General features: G+C 38.2%; 1 long non-coding RNA gene across 1 annotated transcript; it reads right to left on the bottom strand.

Moving 5' to 3' along the window:
* Window positions 1-394: 394 nt before the first annotated feature.
* On the bottom strand, window positions 395-9383 carry LOC113964940. Its single transcript, XR_003533348.1, has 3 exons — window positions 9282-9383; window positions 7062-8116; window positions 395-959 (listed from the first exon to the last, which is right to left on the bottom strand). It is a non-coding gene; the product is annotated as an uncharacterized LOC113964940 (long non-coding RNA).
* Window positions 9384-9679: the final 296 nt, after the last annotated feature.

Below are 9679 nucleotides of genomic sequence, written 5' to 3' on the forward strand. Positions count from 1 at the left end.
AGTGAACAGATGTCTGAGGAGCCAAGAGAGCCAAACTGATGAGAAATATTAGGCCATATCATCTCCCAGCTGATCATCTAATGGAATCCAACCCCAAACTTTCCAGCAGATGAGAAAGTATGAAGACAAGGTCTCTGCTTACACCATTGTTTTACCACAGAAACATCTTTTTTTCTCATTTGAAGTAAATTTTCAAGTATGTTAGTTTCAAAAGCACTTCCTGAGGAAGTAGGGATCATTTAAAAATGAGGCTGTTGTGGGCTGACAAGAAACCTGCTAATGCAGGTTTATACAGCTGTACATGTTAGTGCTGATAAAACTAAGCAGCCTTTCAAATGCTCATTGGATAAGCTTGGAGTGAATATGCAGGAGAATGGTCCTTTTCACACACAGAACTTTACTTTTGTCCAGAGGTTCTAAATCTATACTACCACAAGACAAGAAAAGACCGACAGCAGCCTGCACATACAATGGATTTGATGCTTGTCTATGCTAATTCTTTGTTTTATGTGAATGAATTATCCAGTTATTGGGTGACAGGGACTTAACAAAGCCCTGAACACTGAGCAGGGATCATATGTGTTTATATCTGTGTCAGTGACTTTCTGTGACTGGAGTGTCTGATGCAGTGAGACAAAACAGTTACTTTCCATCTCTCTTTTAGGTGGTTTTCTATGTGAATGAGTACATGGATCTACACACATGCATTTAACTACATTCCCGTACCTATCTTTGTGTATATGTAAATATTCATTGTATAAAAGCTTGTGAAAGGTCAAGATAATCAAATATCTCACTCTCCACATTACAACCACAGTGTGAAATCACTTAAAAAACCACTCAAAACTAAGGGAAACAGACAGCATGAAGCAGTTCCTGTTCTTTCTCCTTCATTTCACAGCTGGCATTCTCAATGCCTGTGACCCAGCTTTTGCAACTCTCTGAGTGAGCAGGGGGAGCTGGAAAGAAACACAGGAGTAATACAGCATTTCAGCAGCCCATCTGGGTTAGAGAATACAGGAAATATGCTATACCCACAAGACTTTGTTGGTCATGATGCTGGAGTGACCTGTAGACCCATACTTTCAGGTCTACATGCCCGTATTAGCAAGGCTGCTGCAGAATAGTTCATAGATTATGGTTAGAAACTGCAAATTACCGCACTCCCTGCTTGCAACTTAAAAAGAAGATTCATCCTTGCTCTTAACCTGCCTATTGCTTCCATGCAAATCCCTTTTCATTTGGGCTTTGTGAATGAGAGTAGTCTTGGGCACTGTAAGCCTCTACTCTGAAGTCTTTCTGCATGCATCATGTGAGATCAGGCAACTCCAAAAATATTAAGTCTATTATGAAGCTTATGTATCAATTTTTCATAAGCCACTGAACTGGATAAAGTAACCGACTGTTCTGTGAAAGGCTTCTGTGGAAGTTTTACTCTCCCAGTGATGATATGATTACTTTTTTTTCAGATATCAAGCAATTTTCCAATTTGCTGTCTGAGCTTTAAGCACAGTTTTTCCAACGTACCATCTAACATACACAGGACAAGAGAGATTTCTCTATTTGGTGCCCTTGAGATAATCTACACTTTTATATATTTTTATCTACTTTTTTTGTCCACTAAATCCAGACTGTCAGTACTATAAATGCTGAAAAACACAGTTTTTCACCTCTGCTACCTGTTAAAATGCTGAGTACACCATTCACTGAGGTGCTACATTTAACATAACTGTGCTAATTTTCTTCTGTTATGCTCCTCTTCGTGTTGAAATGCAAAAAGCTAAATTCATTAAGGCTTGTAAGGGGTTTTCATTGTGCTGGCTGGCACAAATTATAGAAATGTACTAAATTTATCTCCTTTAAAATGCGAAAAGGTGGAGTTTGGATGAAGGATTCCCTTCAGAAAAAATATTCACTGTTTTTTAGCACATGGACATGTTGTATAATTCCATTCCTGCTCACAAAGAATAATGAGAAAACTACTGTTACTGTCTTACTTGAATCAGTTTTCCCTTTGCTTCCTGTTTTAAAGGTAAACTGTGGCATTCAGTTTTCAGGTGGACCCTAAGCCAATATTCCCGTTGAATTATTATATGATGAATAAACAGGGCTTTTGTGTTGATAAAAGCTTGCACTTATGGATTGCAGCTCCATCTACAGTCTCCAGCCCAGGGTGGCTGTGGAGCTGGCAGGGTATCTGTTGGGGGAGTATCACTATATGTTTGCCAAGGTTTGAGGTTCTGAAAAGGCAGGTATGGAGGTGTTTACTGCCTCCCCCTCCTGGAGCTGAAGTGTACCTGAAAGATGTGTGTACTGATCTCCTCTTGAGCACTGCAATTCAGTTATGGCAAGCTGAAATAACTACTGCTTTATATCACTATTCCAAGCTGAACACAAAGCAGTTCAGGAGCAGCTCCACAGACTTATTATCTGACACACAGATAAGATGGCTTCAGACATTTCAATTTAATGAATTAATATCCTTATGCTATTCTCCTTAGCATCCACTGCTGGCCACTGTCTGAGACAAGATACACCTGGAAAACTTTTTTAACACCGTATAGAAGCTCTTAACAATATGATCTCAGAAAAAGTTGCACTGAAATCCTTCAGCAGTTTCGCATGAAAATGGAACAGTAGAAACTGCTGCCAATTTTGCCTATTTACAATTGTTTAACTTTTAGATGCCCTTACAACCATACTATTGTGTTAGCTTTTTAATGATGGAAACTGTATTTAATGTCATGCCAAGGATGAGGGCTAAAACCAGACAGTTGAAGCCTAATTCAAATAAGGAAACTGTGTTCTAAAAATAAAAATAAACCCATAAAAAGGGAAAGTATTGAATTTCTCTGATTATTTTCTTCCAGACAACGGCAGAGAAGAGCAATTTCAAAGCCTATGTGGATTGCTCAGGCTCATGTGACGTTTTAACCCGATGCCAGTAGAATTTTCTTTCTCTGGAAGCATGTCAGACCTTTCCTGAGTAATCCCCATTGGCAAAGCGGAAGTCAAATCACTGATTTCAAACAAGCAAACTAAGATTAATGTTACTTTTTTTAAGCAAGTACTAGCTCATTCGAAATAACTTGTAAAATATAGTACAGTAATAGTCCATAACTTTTTGAGTTGTAGAAGTGTCAATACAGAGGCTTTGGCTATTAATACACACAGTAAAATCTTTGCCTCGCTCTTGTAAAGGGCACTTCACTATTAGCTTCTTAGAGGCCAAGCTTCCCTATCAATTTAATATCACTTACATAGAAGAACTCTCCAAGGGAGGTTTGCAACTGAAGTTATAGCTGCAAACTCTTTCAAAAGCAAATATATCAGGGGATTCTTGTTTCAGTGACTTGCTGCTGAACATAGTTATTTGTTTGAGGGGAAGGGTAAAGACAAGGAAGTTAAGCCTCCTGTTTCACAAAGGGATTGCTTCCAAACTGAATGCCCATAAAAATGGAAGCAAGCTAGATATACTTGCCTGTTCAGTAACCACATTAACATCGAGTCTTTTAAAATGGCCAGATTTTTAAAGATCAGGGTAGCATTCATTCAGAACTTATACTAGAACTGAGAAGTTAACATTTTGGTAACATAATATCAGGATTTCCAATATGGATCAATCTAAAAAACTATGGTATACCCTGTATCAGACTTCCTGCTATGCCCAAATCCTGTATGTATCACAAGCACTGAGAATCTGCTAAGTCCCAAAAGTGTTGGATTTGCCATGCACATATGGATCATCTATATATATATATGTGTATGTGCAAAGTATCCCTTTTTCCTGACATTTAACTCTTCATGCCATGGAATAGCCTCAAAGTGTTCATCTACTGACCTCAGGTTTTCTTTACTTTTAGAGGAAAAAAAGAATCACAGAATCCTTTAGGTTGAAAAGTACTTTTAAAATCATCAAGTCAACTACTACCCTCACACTGCTAAGTCCACCACTAAACCATGTCTTTAAGTGCCACATCCACACATCTTTTAAATACCTCTAGGAATGGTGACTTAATTGCTTCCCTGAGTATCCTTTTCCAGTGCCTGACAATCCTTTCAGTGAAGAAATGCGAATAATAGTAGCATCATTTATCTTTGTTGCACTACCAATTTCCAAATAGTGGCATGGCTCTATTTGAACCCTAACAGAATCACAGAGAAAGGTCAGGGATTGCTTCCAACAGCCATTGCAGGAGAGTAGGAGAGATCCTATTTGCCTCTACTGCAGGATCAGGATAGATGATGTTTGAAGCTGAGGTTAACTAAAACTATAAATCTGGTCAAAAGATAAATCTCAGAGGGAGATACAAAGCAGGGTAGATTAGTCACAGGAGATCAGGACACTTTGTTTAAAGTTACTTTATTGAAGTACTAAATAAAGACTGTTATCTGATGGTCTTACAAGTAGTACATATGAAACCAATCAGTTTCCTCACGCTCTCACAAACATTTATAGCTAATAAACAATGGCTTTGGTGAACAAGACTGTGCAGCGCTCATCATGTGAGAAGATTTTTTCTGGAAAACATCGATGGTATAGAGAGATTTTGTTTCTCATTCAGATAAATACCACTGCCATTATTTCTGGCCAAATCTTTTTGATTGGAGCTTGTTCCTCGCACCTAAGAATTTTCCACCAAAAAAAAAAAAAGAAACAACTCTTGTATTACAGGGGAGTTTTATTTTCAGTTATTGAAATATGTCCAAAATTTCTAAGAGAATAAATGTTTAGTTTACTGTGAGGAAACTAAAGTATATTTTCACTGCAAGCCAAGTTGCATCAACGTTCCTTCAAGTGAGGACCTCACCTTTACTAGAGTAAAATGCTCTTAACCAAAGTTAGACCCTGAGCTCTCTGCACAGCTCAGTTGAGTTGCAAACCAGGAAAGAGGCAGATGTATGAAGCTAATCACTTCTCCACTAGTTCCCCACTCTGAAAATTGCTTTGATTAATTGAAACCCTCTCATGTGCACATGGAAATGCCAGTGCACATGCTGTGAGTGAGATGGTCAGCATTGCAGCAACAATAATAAAGGCAGAGCATGAAATGTTTCTGATGTAGGACAGGCATTTGGTCAGGGGGTCTGGCATCTCCTAGACTCTCTCCCCGCATCACCTTCAGAGACTGGAGCTCAGCAACAAAATGCTTTGCAGATCATTTAGGATCACTGAACCACGCTCACTTTGGCTCTGATCTCTGGAGGAATTTTCCAGTGTTTTCGTTTGTTCTCATTTCTGAAGGGGTGGAGAACAAAATTGGTTCCGCTCATTCATACTGGACCAGTATTTCTCTCTGCACTGTCAGCTCCCTCAGACAACATGAAATTATTTCTTCCAGAGTAGATTGGATCAGCTGTCCTCTCTCTTTGGGTTCTCCTGAACATTTCTATTTGCATTGCCTCTGGACACACAAGTCAAAGTAGATCATCACATGTTTGCAAGGTAGAGGCTTGGAAGGTTGTCACACATCTGTGCTAAATTCAGTAAAAAGAAAACTGACAAGATACCTGTTAGAAATATTATTTGTAAGCCAAGAAAGATATTTTTGTGTACTTCTGGGTGAAGACGTAGGGCAGCATATCAGACTAGAGGAAATCTAACAGTTTTGGAGAATTGTGCTTCTAATCTTATTCTGGGGAATTATAGTTTGACTTTGCTTTGTCTATTTATCCTCACAGAGGCCTTTTTTTCCCTTGTCACAGTGAGGTCTTTCTGCTACTTACATTAGAGATTTTACAGGAGCCTTCATAATTGTTTCTTATAAAATACATTGATTTCTATCATCTTGCTTAATGATGTGCTACATTGTTTATAAGATAATGCAATGAACCCACTTTGAACTCATTCTATTATCCCATAAGTAATGCAATAAACTGCTTAACAGGGCAATTAAACCAAATGATTTTAAGTTAATGTTATTAGACAGTGTTCAAGAACATTCAACTTTTGTTTTGAGAATTGGCTTACACTTTTAAATTTTGGAAAATGTACTTTGCTAATGTTTTTGTTTGTATTTCCTAAGGTACTAATCATATTATTCATTGCTGAAGACCAGAAATATTATAACGCTTTCCAAACAGAGGAAAGAGTTAGTGTGGCCTTTAGTAACTTGCAGCAAAGCAATGGATTTAATAACCTTGGAGAACTCCCCAAGGTATTATACAGCACTGTTCAAAGCTTAGGGAAAAAAAAAGATATTTCATTATACATACAGTAGAAAACCAAATACATGAAAGAAACAGAAAGGTTAAATACATTATGTGTTTAAAAAAAAAAGTCAGTCTACCCAACCCACATATCATATCTGGTTTTAATCTTTAAAATTGATCTTAATGATTATTTTTAGACAGCATCACTTTTTTCCATATACCTTTTTTTGGCCCATCCAAAATTGTAATTCAAATAGTCTACACCACACAGAATTTCATTAGGAACAGTTCCAGTGAAATTAAATCTCTATTGTGCATCTTGAGTCTGCTCTAATGATTACTGCTCCACTGAGTATGTAATTTAAAGTCTCTTGTTAATAGATGAGGTGCTGAACACCAACAGCTAGCTCTTCCAAACTTCACAGTTGAAGAGCTAGCTTGCTTACAGCTGTAGAAATCTCCTTCCAATTGTACTTCCACAGAACAATACTGACATCTAACAGCTGCTGAAATAATCCTAATTGAATATTATTCTATCATTTCAAAAGTGGTCAATTAGCTGATATTTCTCTTTCTTAAGGTTCTCAGAAGAAGCTATGCATTCCAAAATTAAGAGGAACTGTGGACATCTTATCTAGATTCAGATTTTAAAAATATGGCTAAAAAGACCCTTATAAGCAAAGAGGTAAAAAAAACCCCACAAACAACAACAACAAAAAAAACCAACCCAGTGGTTAAATCCATTATGCCATTATGCTTTTATTAAAAAACAAACAAAAAACCAACCAATCAACCAAAACAAAGAAACCCACCCCACACAAAACCCCCACAAGAAGACCATGCAGCTCTTTTGAACTTAAATAAATAAATGAATAAAATTATGATAAAATAATAAAGATTGGAATTACCTTCTCTTCTCTAGGCTGAACAGTCCCAACTCTCTCAGCCTTTCCTCATAGAAGGAAAGAGAGTTGCTCCAGTCCCTCACTCGTCTTGATGCCCCTTAACTGGACTCTTTCCAGTATGTCCAAGTCTCTTTTGACTGGGAAACACCACTGCTGGCCTCAACAGTGCTTAGTAGAGAGGAGGGATCACCTCCACTGATCTAGTGGTAATACTTTGCCTAGTGTAGCCCAGGATTCTATTTGCCTTCTTTGTAGCAAGAACCCAGTGCTGGCTCTTGTTCAACTTGGTGTCCACCAGGATATTTTTCCAAGTTGCTTTTCAGAGAGGTGACCTCTAGTATACATTGGTGAGTGGGCTTGGTCGTCCGCAGGTGTAAGATTTTGCATGTTTCCTTGTTGGACTTCCTGAGGTTCCTGTCAGCCCATTTCTCCAGTCTCCTGTGGTCTATCTGGATGGCCACTCCTCCTAGGTTTTTGTCATCAGCAAACTTGCTGAGAATAGACTGCCCCTACAGGAACATCCTGTCTATGAGGATCTCATGAAACATAGTATCAAGCCCTTACTAAAGTCCAGGTAGATAATGCCCACTACCCTCCCCTCATCTGCCAGGCCAGTCATTTTATCATACAGGTTTATCAAATTGGTCAAGCATGACTTCCCCTTGGTGAAGGAATGCTGACCATTCCTGATGATTTTCTTGTCCTTCTTATGCATGGAAATGGTTTTCCAGCCTTCACCTTCCCAGTGACTGAGGTGATGCTGACCATCCTATAGTTCCCTGGGTCTTCCTTTCGAAGGTAACAGTGATACTTATTTTCCTTTAGACTTCAGGCACTTCTCCTCATCATCACAATTTGTCAAAGGTTACCAAGATGTCTTTGCAATGACATCTGTCAGGTCCCTCAGTGCTCTTGGGTACATCCTATCAAGGCCCATGAATTTATGTATGTTCAAGTTGCTTAAGTATTCTGTGACCTGGTTCTTTTCCACTAAGCAATTTCCTTGCTGCAGCCTAGAACTGGTCTTTGGGACCTGGGATTCCTGAAGTGTGGTCTTGCTGGTAAAAACCAAGACAAGAAAGGTATTCAATCATATCCTGTCTAACCAGGTCTCCTCTCTAGTTAAGCAATGGGCCCACATTTTCCCTAGTCTTCCTTTTGTCAGCTATGTACTTATAGAAGTTCTTCTTGTCTTTGACATTCCAAGCTAGACATGTTCTGGATGGGCTTTAGCTTTCCTAAGTTATTCACTGCATGACTGGATAAGGTTTTTGTATCCATCCAGGCTACCTGTCCTTTCTTCCAACCTCTGTATGCTTCCACCCTCTGTGCGCTTTCGCAACTTCATGTTGAGATCTTTTGAAATTCCATCCCACAATCTTTTACAAAGGTGACCTGATTTTTCAACAGTGCTGAACACCCACCACCTTCTACTGATACACTTGGGAAATTAGGGCGATCCAGCACTTATGAGGAAAATTCATATGTGCTAAACCATTGTTTAATCTCTGTAGAGGAAATTAGGAATTCAAATTTTTCTTCTCTGATATTTTTTACATAAACTGAATTTCATTAAGTCCAAAAGGCCACTTTTCTAATCTATATCACCTAAATGCTATACCTAAACAAATGTAGCTGCTTGAACTATTTTCTGACTGCATATTTTGTGATTTCTATTTCTGTTTCAGTGTGTAAATTGTTTGTGAAAAATGCCTCACATCCAAGCATCTAATCACTTCTTCATAAGACTTTGTTAATGGTTCACATAAGTACATTTCAACCTGCCACATGGATATTTCATGAACAGCAAGAATACTTCACATTTATACACACTTTCAACATGTTCAAAGTCCTGAACAGACATTAATTAAGCAGGACAGAATTTTAAGAACTGTCTACAGAAATTAAATCCTGGGCTTCCCTTGAAATCAACCAGAGTAAGTGGTTAAACTCCTTTTGGGAATGTAGAAATCTCATTTGTAATCATAACAAGGCCTCAGTGATGGTAACTAACGCTCATCCTTTTAGATACAAACCGCTTGAAATGCGCAGTTACGCAAATGCCCTAAGATCACAGATTCAGTAAGGGGCACTGTTAGCTTGAAAGTCTTCTCTATAGCTGCAAGCATGAGAGCTAGGTTACATGTGCTGCTTGAACATATTACCTCACATCCATCAGAAGATGTGGTAAAAGCTGTTTGCCAAGGCCAAGATGAACCTTACTTGGATGCTGTGATCTGCTTCTCACCCCTGAAGAAGATAAAGGGGAAGCAGTGCTTCATGGTCATGTGAATTCTCTGGACCTTAATCCAGAAAAATACTTCTACAAATAGTGAGTGAAATAAAAAAAAAAATTGAGGTTAGACAAAGAGTTTAAAAATTCCACTGAAAGCAAAGCATTTCAGGTTCACCTAATAGCAAAATGTATTTTTCATTTATTTTTGTTTAGTATTGTAGCTGAAGATTCTGAAAAACATTTTTTGACTCAGCTGTACATAATATTTCCTTGCCTCAATTTTTCATTTCACCAAACCTGAAGAAATGTTATTTCACTCTGCTTTATTTGACGTTAAACTAAGTTACACCTGAAGGACTGACTTTATTCTTAAAGATTGCTTAAA

Source organism: Neopelma chrysocephalum, unplaced genomic scaffold (genome assembly GCF_003984885.1).
Source record: "Neopelma chrysocephalum unplaced genomic scaffold, ASM398488v2 Primary Assembly neopelma1_43, whole genome shotgun sequence".
NCBI classification, from domain to species: domain Eukaryota; kingdom Metazoa; phylum Chordata; class Aves; order Passeriformes; family Pipridae; genus Neopelma; species Neopelma chrysocephalum.